The sequence below is a fragment of the Natator depressus genome, chromosome 2, assembly GCF_965152275.1.
Source record: "Natator depressus isolate rNatDep1 chromosome 2, rNatDep2.hap1, whole genome shotgun sequence".
NCBI lineage: Eukaryota > Metazoa > Chordata > Testudines > Cheloniidae > Natator > Natator depressus.
In genome coordinates, this window is record NC_134235.1 from 25,706,586 (window position 1) to 25,721,913 (window position 15,328).

Here is a 15,328-nt window from a genome sequence, read left to right on the forward strand (position 1 = left end):
CAAGCCAACTAGCCTTCCTCTCTGGAAGAACATCCTTCGCCGGATCAGCTCCTGACTTAGGTCGAGGAAACTGAGATGAATCAAGATTAGTTGCAGTGTTGGCTGGTCAGGGGATGAGCTGGGGGAAAATAATTTCTTCTTTTCAATGTGTCTTTTTAAGAACCCAAAAAGGAGTCAAAGTGGGTGGCATGTTTTATCCTCATTATTTTGTCCACTAACTAAATCTGTTTCTATAAGGTCAAACTTGGCTTAGGTAACTTTGTTCCCACATTTTCTTGTTTACTAAGTAGGATTTTACCTGATGATTAGTAGGCCATTTTTGTTTGGAGTAATTCAGTTTTTCTGTTTGGTTTCCCTGCACCTGTTCATAACATTCATTTATTGAAAACAATTTGACTTATTTTCCATGGATAATTCTCAAGCAGACGGCAAGTCATAGATTATGGTGACATGCTATGAACTTTCGCATACTTTTCACAGTTGCTTAGGGTAAATTTTTAAGTACAATAATCACAACAACAACAACATCACAGTGAAAATTGCCCTACCATAAATTGTCATCCCATCTGGTCCTACTTCCAAAAAAAAATCTTGTCTATCTCAGAGAATGGCTGCAGAAAGCAGATGAGTGGCTGGCTCGTTAGTTATATCACAATATAAACATTAAGATACTTGGCTTGTGAATCACAATATAACATAATATGTGTCTGAGTTTTCATTTACTAATGTTAACAGAAAGAGGAATTCTATTGTCTGTTTACCTGCAGAATGCAAAAAAGAGGGACAGATTCTCAGCTGCTGTAAATTGGTGTAATCCCATTGAAGTCAAGGGAGCTATGTTGACTTACACAAGCTGAGGATATGAGCCCATATATTGAAGGGGAAATTCATAGAAATAATAACTATGCAAATGACACACTTTTACAGCAGAGCTTTTCTGAAAATTATCTGTTAAATTCATTGTATGGTAACTTGAATTGAGACATATATATAAAGATGGGTCTGCACTGATCTGCATTCTATTGGGAATGCTTCTTAGGGAAAAGAAAATAGCTTCCACTGAAAACCAAATATATTGTTTTCTCCTTCCGTGAAAACTGTTAGCAAAGCATATTTATAATGTAATCAGATGGAACCAGATTTGTCTTATCTTAAGATTTCAAACAATTTAAAAACTGCTTTTGGGGTGGCTATTAGGGATGTTGCATGATGGGTCTTATTCCAGACTTTCTTCTTGTTTTATCTAATATTGGCTTTGCAAGAGTATCGGAATTAACATTCCTTCCAGACTATATGTTCTTTTGAGGCGGTCTCCTAGTACAGCTCAGCTCATTCTGTGTGTCACTGAGAGGGTTTTTCACATTAATAATGAGTCGCTGTATCACACTGTATTTTATTTTCTCCTCTTTTCATCTCTAACACCCCGCACACAGCACACCCCCTTTCTGTAATTAACAGCTGTTCTGTTGACTTTTATAGAATTAGAGAATAGAACATTTTGTTTTAAAAGGGAATTTTAATAAGTCCATATTTGATACTTCCCTGTATCCTATTTGAACAAAGCAATGCTAACATCAACTACAGAGGTCAAAAAATAACTATCTCGTTACATGTCACTGAAAAGAAAACTTGGGGTAGTGTCTACACCAGCATTTTTTCTTAAATTTTTCCATTGGAACAGCTCCCCAGTAGGGACTATACTACAAATGTTGGTGCAGACCAGCTGCTGGCATGTTATTATTTATTTGTATTATCGTAGACCTAGGAGTCCTAGTCGTGGACCAAGAACTCATTGTGCTATGTGCTCTACAAACACAGCCCCTGTCCCAACGAGCTTACAATCTAGGGTCAGATTTTCAAAACAGCTCAGCTCCCATTTGGGCATTTCCACCTATCATTAACTCATGATTTTGGGATCCTTCATTTTTTGGGTGCCCAATTTGAGACATCTTTAAAAGGCCTGGTTTTCAGGACAAGCGTGAGCACCTTCTCTCAGAAGATCATTGGACATCCAAAACCAGACCCCTGAAATCACTAGCACTGTGGAAAAGGAGAGACTTACATGAAGCGGTCAGATTTCCAGCAGTGCTCAGTTTCTGGCAACGGCCATTGTTTTCCAGTCAGCTGCTGGGTGCTGAGCTGTTTTGAAAATCTGGCCCTTAACTATTATGTCACCTCTCCCTGCTCAGAGCTGGTTTACATGACAATCCAGTTGAAACACCAGAGGCCTAGCTACATCATTGCTCCTGCAGTTGGTACTGTTGGAGGTGCAGTGGTTGGAAATTTGAAGGAAATTGCTAATGCTGACATGGTCAGGGGGCCAGAAGCTGGCTTTATAAATCAAAAGGTGTGTCAGGATTTTGCTTCGGTTTAGATCACAGTAATGGTGGGACAATGAGGATCTGATTCTCCATTCACTTAGACTGGGGTAACTCAGTAGTGGCTACACTGAAGATGATGGATTTTTAGTGGTGTAAGAAAGAGGCAAATTAGGCTTTGAGAGCCACGAGCAAAATTATCTTCATATTCTGTCGTGGTTTGGTCCTGCCAGTTACTGAGCCACATCTAAGAGGTGCTGAATACCTTCAGCTCCCACTGAATGACTTCAGCTGGAGTTCAAGGTTCTCGGCACCTAATCGTATACCTACAAGCAGAGTCAGACAGTTAAACCACTCTGTACACGCAGATCAGACTGTGTTCACTGTAACGTGGTCATTGGTCAAAAAGCCCATGACATTTTATTCAGCAGGGTTATTTCTTTTATAACCAGAGAATAAGAAAAGCAGAAATAAAGCATCCACTTCCCTTAAAAGTTACTAACTGTAATGTGTGCCAGTCCACTGCATTTCCATCTCCCTCCTCCATAGTGAATCAGAGTGTATCACAAAATAATCTAAAAATTGTGACTTGCCCAGGATACCAAGCAATAACTGAGATGGGACCAGGTAATAATGGAATCATCTTAAGTCTACAAACTGACTAAATACAACTCCGGGAAGTAATGAAATATATTTAGTTCATTCCAAAACCAGCTAATAACTGACAGATATGCATGCACTCTCTCTGTCTCTTTGTTTCCGTCCCTGTGGGGCTAGATTCTGATTTTACCAACAGCAGAGTAAATCCAAGTCATTAGAGGTGTGAAATCAATGGCAAAACTCTCACATACTTCAGTGGAGTAAGATCAACCCCTAGATCAGTGGTTCTCAAACTTTTTTTTCTGCGGACCACTTGAAAATTGCTGAGGGTCTCGGTGGACCACTTAATGATCTTTCCAGATGTTGTTTGTACCGTTAGCTAACTATTGTAAAGCACTTTGGAGAAAAGCGCTATATAAAAAAACCTAAATAATAATGAACGTGTTTTTGCTCTACAAATAAAAGCACACAAAACTCATATTTTAATATCAGTAGTCTCTCCCCTGCCGTGGCAGCCACCGAGCTGGGCTGGGAAGGAGGGGGTTCTCTCCCTGGCAGCTGCAGCCCTGAAGCTGGAGAAAGTTGCTCTGGTGTCGCAGCCCTGCACATCCCAAATTCCCCCTACCCCTCTTCTCACCCCACTGCCTCCTCCAATCTAGCCACTATTCCCCCCAACCTACCCCCGTTCCCACCCACGTCACTTTACATGTGCATCTTCTCCAGGGTCCAGGCACCTAATTAGTGGAGCCCCGCCTGTGCAGCTCCACTTATTAGGTGGGTGGCCCTTTATTCTCTCGTGTGTGGCCGCCCAGGTGCACACCGTAGAAGGAACTATCTGCGGACCACCTGAATGGAGCTCGCCGACCATTGGTGGTCCGCAGACCAGGGTTTGAGAACCTCTGCCCTAGGTCAATAAGCTCAGTTTAGCGGTCGGTTGCCAGGATACCCAAGACACTCATAGAAAGTTTGCTTGGAGTTGGGGGGTTGCAGCGATCATGTATCCACCACCTGGCTTTCAGTTTTCCAGGTGGGCAAGGTGGGGAAGTCCAGTTCAATATGCTCCCCAATCACACTGACAGATACCACCATCAGAAAGGGGCAGCTTTCTTAAGGAGAAGCCTGGACCTCCTTATTAAGGAAATGAATGAATACAATGATTGTACACAAAGACTCTGGGCTTTTTCCTTTATCATTGGTGAGTGTGCATAAAGAAAGCCTCTGATGGCTTGTAAAAATAACTGCACAAGCGTGGCACTGAACCTCTCATTAGTTAGACCAGTAAGGATTTTATAGGCATCTTTTTGGGAGTCTCCAGGCCAACAGCCGGAACTGTGTGACACATGCCCATGCTGTTGGACCTTTGAACGTCTAGCTCTGAGAAGAGAAGCAAGGATGTTATAATGCTGGCCAACCGGGATTGCATTTTTGGGGGCAAGGGCAGGGACTTTTTATTCTGTGTTTATAGAGCACCAAGTACAATGAGTGCCCATAACTAGTGCTCCTAGGTGCTAAGGTAACACAAAGGCATAATAAAAGCAAGCCTTGAAAGGTAAAAGGTAAGAGAAGACGTATTTAACAGGTAAAGCACCAAGACAGCCAGTCAGATGAGAACAATCTGGCTTATTAAGCCGCTCATTTATTTTCCTTCCTTAGCGCTTTACATCGTGGATGTTATTTTGCCAGTACTGCCGTTTAGAACAGGGAACCAGAAAAAACATTTGACCACAAAAAGAATAATAAATGAAGGGGGTTTTCCAATCTGTTTTTTGAAAAACGTCTTCCAAATTGGGACTTTGAAGCTGGGACTTCTGGATGGCAAAAGATCACAGCTGCCATGTGCCAAGAGCAAGGGCCTGGCAGTCAGGACTCCTGGGGTCTATGCCTGAATCTATTTTTGCCAAGAATCAGATGAGTATTAAGTCCTGTACCTGTAGCACAAGAAGTGATGGAGCTTTTAGTGTTTGTGCTAGAGCTTCCTGGTCCTCATATGAAGGGATAAGCACAAAGTTGTATTTATCATTCACTGCAGGAGAACCTCCCTGATACATGCTGGTGGTTGGGAAACCCATAGGGAAATTACTGATGGTTTTTTTAAACTAGCGTGTAACTAAGAGACAGTAAAAAAGCATAATGATTTATGCTGCATCACAGCAAGAGCAATATCTGAAGCATTTACAAAGACAGATCAGACTCATTTTCCCTATTTAGCAGCTGGGTAAAATGCAGGGCAGAGTTTGAGGACTCAATGGTGAGCACCTCGTGCAATGGGTTAGGCACCTGGGTCATTAAGGGTGCTCACTGCCTTGCAAACATATCCACAATGACACAGCAAGTCAGTGGCAGAACCAGAATTAGAGCTCAGTTCTCCTTAAATCCAGCTTTCTCCACTGAACCATTCTGCCTTTCTTATCCTGCTCATGGTATGCTAGTTAATACTTCGTAGCGTGTAATGCAGGCTGAGCAATAGGACACCTTGCCGTAGCACTCCACGCTGAACTCATTGCGGGTGGTCTGCTGGGCCTGTGTGCATGGGTTAATGCCAGGCAAATTAGTGAAGTCGTACTGTACTCTGCAATTGGCAAACTTCAATGCTTATTTAGCTTTCCACAATTCTTCCAACCTTTCTTTGACTGCAGTCTGAAAAGAAGCGGTGCTGTTTCAATCAAACCAACCAAAAGAAACCAACAGAATTTATCCAGCATGCTGAAGCCCTAAAGGCATCATTCATAACAAGTCGTCCTCGGTGGCAGAATGAAGCTGGTGCCAAGATGCCTTCTGAAGGGTGCTATCAAATCTGAAGTGTTACATAGTAAGCAGTGCATGCATGTGCGCACACGCGTGCTGACAGCACAGGGTGGGATGGCAGTTTGCATCCTGAAAATACTTGCAAATGACCTGCGGTGCTTTTTACGTGTAATGCATCAAACTTAATGGGCTACACAACATATTTTGTGATGCAATAAATGCAATGAGTCACTAAAGTGCATTGAATGTCATTTACTGTGTGGAACATATGGATATATTTAATTCACTCTAAATAAAGAGCTTTAGTAACCCTATCTTTGTTCCCCATTGTTGTGCTGAGCAAACAATAATACCCGTTTTCTTTTCCTACACAGCAGCCTTGGTCCAGTTGATAACTCCTTCTTGATGAGATGCAATAAATAATTGACCACAAAAGTTCCAGAATTTAGAAGGGGTTAATGTTTGGGTTAGGAGAATGATCAAAGGCAATATATTGCTCTGCCAAAGCATGTGCTTGAGGAAATTCAAAGGAATGCTCATTGATTTGTCTGTCTTATTGGTTGTAAGTTACATTTGATGCAGGAAGCTTTCCATTAATAGATCAAGAGTTCTGCACAGAACATGAGCCAAGTGTGTTAATACATAGTGTTTTCATTTAGAAAATGAATGTCTCTATCAGAGTTGGTTCCTCCGCAGGAATTTGTTTATGTTGTTTCACTGCATCCGTATTTCCTGTCAAACAGCTAAGTAAGCACCAGAATGGGTTGAAGGTTGGTGCACAGATTAATTTTCAACATAGAAGAATGCTTATTTTTTTCCTTTTGGTGAGTGGTTATGCAACCTCATTCTCGGTTGCAGAGGAGTGAGCCTTTTTAAAAAAAAGTCTTGATTCTTCTGCTTACATTGGGAATCCTCTTTTATCATTCTACAGATTTATACCATTGCTCGTTTACTTGTGCAAATTCGGTATGAACGGGGAACTTACCATAAGTTAACTGTCTTGTTCACAAAATACACTTAGCAATGTGGTAGAAGGTTTGCCAATGAACATCTAGAAGTAGGGCAGGCAGCAGCTTGTCTGCAATATAATGTAATTATTTTCAGAGTTCATATTCAGTTTGGACTAGGCAATGGGGAAGAGGCTGTTGGATAAGAACTTCATGGCATTGCTGCTCCTGGGAGTCTGAATTCTCCTATCTGTACTTCAAAGCCGCAAACCTGGAACAATTTCCTGTAAATGTGTGATATTTTGTCATTTTAGAGTGAACGTCCATCCTTGTTTTTAATTTGTTTCATTGTATTTGTGTGTGTGATGTATTATCTCCACCCCACCATCTGAAGTGTGCTGGTAAAATGATGGCTGAGTAGGCCCCAAGAAACTTTTAGGGGCTAGTTTTACTCATATGCCCCAGCTGCTTTGTGCCACTTCGGTAACACAAAGCAGCTGTAAGCTCAGTTTAACTGTCTGGTTAAACTAGGTCGACGGCTGCTTTGCATCAGCTGGAGCATACTGATGAGTCTGGTCCTAGATGTTTAATAGCTGGTATATTCTCTCTAAGGCCTACGATCCACCCTTGCAGGGAAATGGACTCCTTGCAAGGTCTCTTCCATTTATAACTGGTTTAATTAAGCATCCAGAAATACCCTGCTATTGGTATTGGGATGTTGTAACCTATTACTTTTTTGTGGACAGGATCATACCAGTGTGCAGGAGGGAGCGTGCTGAGTGACTAGGTCTAGATAGAAAACTATCCTGCATTGTCTCTTTGCCCTTTGTTCTCACTCTTTCCCTGCAGCACTACCCTGCTGCCCTCTGTATGCAGCAGCAGTGAAAGCTTAGGCTCCCAAATCTCCAAAGTGCTGTGTCCATGCTTCAGAGACTGGAACATAAGTCAATTTCACTGCCCTTGCTGCTAGGGAGCACAGAGCAGAAGGGAGCAATGTGCTGAGGAACTAAGTGACATGGGAGGTTTCAGGGCGGGCTTTGACTCCCCCTCACAGTCCTGCTGGTATTTAAAATATGTACATGGGAAGGGAGAGAATGTGCAGATCATATCGCAGACAAACCCCCATTATCTGAGCAGTTCAAGAGTGAGGGATGGGACCACACACAAATGGCAAAGATGAAAGGGAGGCTGGATTCTTCCCCTAATTATATGTGCACGGCGGGAGCTGTCCTCACCTGCATAGCAGCACAATGTCCCCTCCACATACAACGGGCTCGGGCTCCCACTAGACCTCTGAACAGATGGAGCTACACAGATATGGGAGTGTACAGGGGAAGTGCCACGCTCTGGCCCTGCTTACCTCCCAGGAGGGAATCAATGCAGCTTGGAGCTGCGACATCTCTCTAGGTCCTTTCCATTGTTGCCTCTGAGCAGCCATAAGGGTGGGAAAGGACCCAACCAACGGTGGAGACTCAAACCACGCTGTCTTGAGGGAGAAGGGCCAGTAGTGTAGCCCTCGCCTCTGCAGACACTTTCACATTTGTCCTCTCTCTGCAGAATGCAGACACATGCAGAGGGAGGGGAACATGGGGCAGGGAGCTGTAGGAAGGGAGTGGGGTTACCTGTGATGAGAATGGGGTGGTTGTGGGATTTTAGTGGGCATGAAAAATAAGCAGTGACCAAGGTAAATGCCATTTGTCGGTTTGGGTCAGGGACTGACAGTGGCTTCGGAGTGGGGAGCGTTTATATTTAGCTAACGCAGAAATAACTTAGATGATTTTTTCACTTCACTGTCCAAGAGACACAGACAAGGTTTTCATCTCGAGGCCAAAAGACCAAAAACATCTACACTTCTAAGCACCGACCTGTCATCACCAGTGTCACTTCTATACAGGCTCTTATGCAGCCCTCATCACCATAGTGTCTGAGCCCCCTCCAGTCATGCACTCAGTGGCATGACTGATGTGAGTCACATAAGGTTCATTCCTTCGCTCATCCTCTCCCTCCGCGTGTGCACTGCAGGTTTTGTTGGGTTTCTTTAAACATCCTCACTGCTCTGTGTTTATGTTGGAAAAGGCCAGGTTGAAGTCACAGGGTTGTCAGCTTTCTAATTGCTGACAACCTCACCCCCCCCATCCCGCCTCTTCGCCCTGAGGCCCTGCCCCTGCTCCACCTCTTCCCCCAAGATCCCAGGCCCTTCCTCCCAGGCCCCACCCTTTCTCAGTCCTCTTCCCCGCCACCCGCTTGCGTCTCTTGCCCCTCCCCCTTCTTCATAGCTGGATCCTCTCCACCTCCCTCTCCCACCACCTCCCCCCCGCTGGGCTCCCTCTGCTCCGGAGCAGCCTGACATGGAGCCCTCCTGTCTGCCAATAAGATGAAGGCAGAAAGCAGCCCTGCCTGAGCAGGGGCTGGCACTGGTTGATGACCAGGCGCCTGCCCCCCACCAAGGTAACCGGACTTTTGGTGTCCGGCCAGTACGTCTGAGTGGAGACTGCCAGGTCCCCTTTTTGACTGGACTTTCCAGTCAAAAACCAGGCACCTGGCAACCCTAGTCGCAGAAAAGCACCTTGCACTTGCAGCAGAAAGTAGTGATGTTTGGGAGACACTTTGCTTGGATTTTCTTTCATTTGCCTTTTTTGACTGTCTGCTGTTTAAACTGTGTCATCTTCTGCACTGGGAAAGCGTCTCGTACATTCTGCATGCCTCTGGACCATAAATAGTAAATAATTGCAATACTCTCTCTATAATGGAGTGCTTCCTCTCCATCTCTTCCGTACTTGGTATCATTGAAATGTGCTTATGTGTCCAGATTTTCTAAAGAGCTCAGCTCCTATTTAGCCACTTAAATAAGGGCCAGATGTTCGGAAGTGCTCAGCATGTAGCTGCTACCATTGTGCCACTTCTGGCCAGGTATTCACACCCAGCGTGCTGAACTTTTTTGAAAATCTGGCCATTTGTAAGCTCTTTGGGGCAATGACTGTCATTTACTATATGTTTGTACAGCGCCTAGCACAAGGGGACCCAGCCTGGCTGTGGCCTTTTGGTGCTACCTCAATATAAAAGCTAAATAATCATATATTTTTATTTCTGGTGCCTAATTGGGAGGTGAGGTCACTGGAAAATCTGGCCCATAATGTGCTACCTCTTACCCTCTTCCAGATCTCAGAGCTGCCAATCATTGTCTCCATGCCTCAGATTCCCCCTAGAAAATTGTCCTTTTAGTGTTTACCCAAATAGCTGTTCAGAGGGTTGATTAATGTTATCAAATCACATTGAAATTCTCCAGTTGAAGGTGCTAAGGAAGCATAACATGTTATTATTCATGCCCATATTCTTCCAAGTGTGCAAAGAAGCCGTTCACTTGGTTGCAATGATCAGGTCAAAACTAGCACACAGTGTGTCTATTATGAGATAAATCTTCTTTCAACCCTCCGTTGTTTCGGGATTTTTTTTTTTGTTCACACAACAATGGAGTTATTAGGAATCCATTTAGGACAGAGTCATTTCTTTTCTAAAGGTAGGTTAGAAGTTTAGCCTTGCCACTTCTTGACAATGTCCAATCAAAGAACTGCGGGCAACGATGCAAAAGAATTGTTCCCATGCTGACCTGGCAGATCGGCCGCTAGAGCTCAGCTCGCAGAGAAATCTATAGAAGCTGCCTCTCTCTCTCTGTGCTGTATGCTGATGTCTCAGTTGGCACATGTTCTCGGCTGCTGGAGGGTCACTAGCTGGCCATGTGCGAGGGGAAGACGTCGCACTCTGCCTCCCAAGCAACTCAGTATGGGCTGTTGTCACTAAATAGGCTGGGTGCAAATGTCACCCGATTAAAAAAAGAAAGAAATCTTGTAATCCGCTTCACTATAGCAATTCCTGACTCACCCGATCTGAAATCCTGAGTTGCCCACTGGGGCCTAACTTCTTGGCTACTCTTTGCTTTAACTCAAGAAGGTGGTCCAGCTGCTGGAAGTGGCTTTTCTTGATGAAAAGTGGTGCTGGGAAAGGAGAGAGAGATTAGGAAGCAATCTGATAATTGTTCTGCTCTCATCAATGAACTGGTAAGTCTTGGTGTCCTGACTGCTGAGCTGCGGTGCTGAATGACTAAGGCACGCACTAAACTCTTCTATCTTCACTACTCTAGGAGGCAATTTGGTTCAGTGGAAAGGGCACTGGAGAGACTGAGACAGACTTGTCTGAGGTTACCCCATAGCCCTGTGATTAGGGACACGTGGGTTCACATCCCTGCTCCAGATCAGGCAAAGTGAGGAGTGGTGCCCAGGTCCCCAGTCTCTGCGATATAAGGGGCAGAGCACACCCCCCTGTTTTTTGTGAGGAACGGCTGACCTGGCTTAGGTGCCTAACTCCGGGAGAGGGTTCATGGTTGTGAATTCCAAGTGGAGGGAGGCGCCTAAGTACCTTTGAGGGGCAGGGCTTAGGCCACACCCCTCTCCTCCGCATTTCCTATTGGCCAGTTTAGCCAGCTTCCCACTCAGCTTGGCTTTTGTGAGTTCCATTCTTAGGCACCTAACTCTCCCCATGTCTTGTATAGGGAACTTGGGCCCCTAACTCAGGGCTGGTCATTTCCTTTGGTGTTTGGTGTTGCAGCGCTGAGCCGAAGTCCCCTTGTGGATCTGGCACGAGGTATCAATGAACTCTTCCGAGGACGGGGCTGCTCCCTTTTAGGTTTTTTCTCTCCAGCATGCCTTTTTGGGGCTGACTCTTTAGATCAGGCAGAGCCAAGTGATTGTAGACCTAACATTGTCATTTTATAGCTGGCTGCTGCTTGTCGCTTCTGCCTCTCTTCCAGCTGGTAAAATACTGTTTTACCTTTCTGATTGCTGACAAGATGGCATTATTTCACACCAGAGAATCACTCTGCCATACAGCGGCTCTGGCTAATGTGTGTGTACAGATGATGTTTATGAAAGTCAGGGGGTAATTTACATATTGCACCGGGCTCTGTTACAACATGTAAAATCATCATACATAAATACCATATACTAAATTGCTCCCCCTGTCCTCATAATTAACCAATGGAACAGGTTACTAAGGGTTTCTCTGTCACTCTGAGTCCTTAAATCAGGACTGGATGTCTTTCTTAAAGAGGTAGGGTGTGTCTACACTGGAGCTGGAAGGTATGAATTCCAGCTCAAGGAAACATATCTGCGCTAGCTCTGATCGAGCTAGCATGCTAAAAATAGAAGAGTTGCTATGGCGATGCAAGTGACAGTCAGGGCTAGCCACCAGGAGGTCACACCTGTGATCTCAGTTGGGACTGTATTTGGGGTGGCCAGCCCCTCCCACCCCTGGTGCCACTGCAGCTACAATCAGAGCTAGCATGGGTATGTCTCCTCACACTGGAATTTACGACTCCCAGCTTGAGTGTAGACATACCCGTACTCTAGTTTAACCACAAGTTGTTGGATTCGATGCAGGAATCACTGGGTGAAATCTCTGGTCTGTTAGGCAGGAGGTCAGACAAGATGATCATAATGGTCCTTTCTTGCCTTAAAACCTATGAATCTATCATTACAACTCGCCTAAACCAAAAATAAAAATATAAAGTCTCTTCCTCCCACTGGGCATGGCTGCATTGGAGCGGTCAGGTGTAATTTCCAACTGAGCTAGACATACCTGTGCTAGGTCTGATGGAGTAATGTGCTAAAAGTAAAAGTGTAACCATGATGGTGTGAGCATGAGATGGGCTTGCTGCCCCATGCCGTACGTACGAGGAACTTGGGCGGGATCATCCGTAGGGTGACTAGCACCTCCCACCACTCACGCTGCCATGGTGACACTTCTCTTTTTAGTGCACTAGCTCAGTCAGTGTAGACATACCCTCAAGCTGACTCCTTCCCAAATGCCCATGTGCTGCAGTGCATCTGGAACAGTGATGCATTCCAGCTCTGGCGAACCACGTTTAACTTTTCCAGCAAGTTACTTTTCTGATTTATAAAATATGTCCAACATAACCTCTGTAGGCATGTTCAGTCCACCTCAACATCCCCCACCGGGAAAAACCCGACTAAAGAGAGCCTTGCAATGAACCACAGAGTAAATGGAAATGGGCTTTGTCAAATCAGGAGGGGAAGTATATCCCAAAGTCACAGGCCTCCGCTGAGAATGCCCTGCCCCCAGCCTGACAGATGTAGGGAATGTGAGCTCTAGCTTCCCAGCTGATTTCAGCTGTGGGGTTGTAGTGGGAAGAGAAGAAGCACTGGCTTGACACCAGCATCGTGAGGGCTTTGCAATAGCATCTCAGTTTTGAAACTTCCCCTTCTCTCAGATGCCTTGCTATTCCAGTCCTGGGGAAAGAGAGTTTACAGTGGGGTTGTGATATGCACCAACAGGGGGTTGAAGCCCATGGTGAGATTTCAACCTAAAGGTGAATAGCTAGTGCCTAGGACCAAGACAGAAATGATTCAATTTTGTCTGTGTTTGTCCCTTACGGCATCAGCTTCATTAGATTCCAAAACCCATGCTGTGGCTTCTGAGACTGAGTGGAAATGAAAGGTGCAGTTCAGCTATTTGCATATAAAGATGCTATAATTGTTATGACGGATAGTCTGTTTTAGTTTAGCCTGCACTTTAACTGGGACCATTAAATGCTCCGTACTTAGATAAGAGGTAGCTTTATCAATTATTGATCCATGCATAGAGCAGCTCTACAAAGTTTTCATTAGTGCTATGCACAGGGCAAAGATAAAGTTGTAATTCATGGTTTGAGCAAAGCACTGTGAATTCTGAGTCCATGTTTAAGCAACACAGACATTTGGAAGAGGAGGAAAAAGAAGAAACTATTAGGAAGACTGGATAGCATAGGTATTAATAGGATAAAAAAGGTAAACTAGTGATTCAGTCACTGGACTGGGAGTTGAGAGTGGGGTTCTATTCCAAGTTCTGCCACTCACCTGCTGTGCGAGCTCAGGCAAGTCACTTCAATGTATCCTTGTTCATGTTGTAAGTGGAGCTGGCTGGAAAATGGAAATAACTTCCCATGAAACAATTTGCATTTTTGAAAAAAAAAACTGTTCCAAGTCAAAAAAAAATTTCTGGGGAGGGTTTTCAAGAAAAATTCTCTTTTGAGAGAACCAAACTGGAATTTTTTGGCTTCCCAACTGCCCACCATTGACAAGAGCCTTCCAGCTCAACTGCCAGAAAGCAGCGAGATAGGGTGCTCAGCCTCCCCCAGCTCCGGGAACCAGAGAGGCAGAGAGCCTTGTAGCTGGGGGTGGTGGAGTAACACAGAGTCAGGGAGCTCAGCCTGGCAGCCCTCTGGGAAAATGTCTGTCTATTTCATTGGCCACAAGTGAAATTGACAAGAACTTTGCAGGCAGGCAGCAGGAGCAGCCATTTTGATTTTCCTGACAGACAATGATTTTTTTTCTGCAAAACTGAAATTTTTTTCATGGAGAGAAAGGAGGGAGGGTGAAAGCTCTGTTCCATCTCTTCTGATCATCCCATACTCCTCCAACAATTCCAGAGTGATTGGACGTTTCAGCTCAAAACATCAGCAGCAAAATAGTCCATATGTTGGCTGTGAACACTGAAGACTGCTGATGACCATTTAACCCTCTATTGAGATGAATAGGGAACTGTTCACCCCTCTCAAATCTAGTGTTGCCCAGAACTCCTCCTCAATGGGCCAGACTCATTCAACCCCTCCGAAAAGTCATTACATTTGGAGTCCCAAAAATGCTTGCCCATGTCAACAAAACACTGTTACCTACCCAAAGGAGAAAAGTTATATGTTCTGTCTAGATACTTATGTGGTCCCCATTGCCATAACAACTGAATGCTTCATGCAATCAGTGAATTTATCCTAAGATAACTCCTATGAGGTACGGGATGTATTATTGTCCTCATTTTACAGATGGGGAATGAGAAATAGAAACACCTGGATTAGCACAAGGTCAACACAGGAAATCTGTGTCAGAAGAAGGATCAGAATTCAGGTCTTCTTCCAAAACCACATCTTAACCACAATACTTTAATGATTGGGTATCCCAGTACCTTCTTGTTATCTGTCTATTTAGACCAGTGGTTCTCAAACTTTTTTATTGGTAACCTCTTTCACATAGCAAGCCTCTGAGTGTGACCCCCCCCCCAAATTAAAATCACATTTTTATATATTTAACACCATTATAAATGCTGGAGGCAAAGTGGGGCTTGGGGTGGAGGGTGATAGCTCACGACCCCCCCATGTAATAACCCTGAGCGGTCCTGACCCCCCAGTTTGAGAACCCCTGATTTAGACCATTAGTTCCCTGGGACTGTAGTCATGCGTTCGTTTGTGTTTTATATAAAGCAGTGCACACCATGGACAGTTAGTAATAAATAATTATTTGTGTGTTGGAAGCATACTGTTTGTGCATCTTTCTTTCTTTTTCCCATGTGCATGTTAGGCTGTTTTCAGAATCTTTGAAGTTTTGCAATCAGCAGAGGTGTCCAAGGCCAACACAATATCAGTGCCATAGAATCTATTTCAAACAATCTCCTCTGGAATTCTCTCATCCTTACTGCAGAAGCTGCTGTGTTGGGATCTGGCCAATGATACAGCCATGACTTTGACTCATGGGGGAATTGTTTTAGTACTTGAGTCTCATGGTCTTTCATCAGTGATCGTCTAGTGCAGATGGTACTTCAATATTTTCCACTTTTCAAAATTGATTTCTGGCTACAAGGACTCTGAATGAGCCATCATTTCTTTCTGTCTGAATG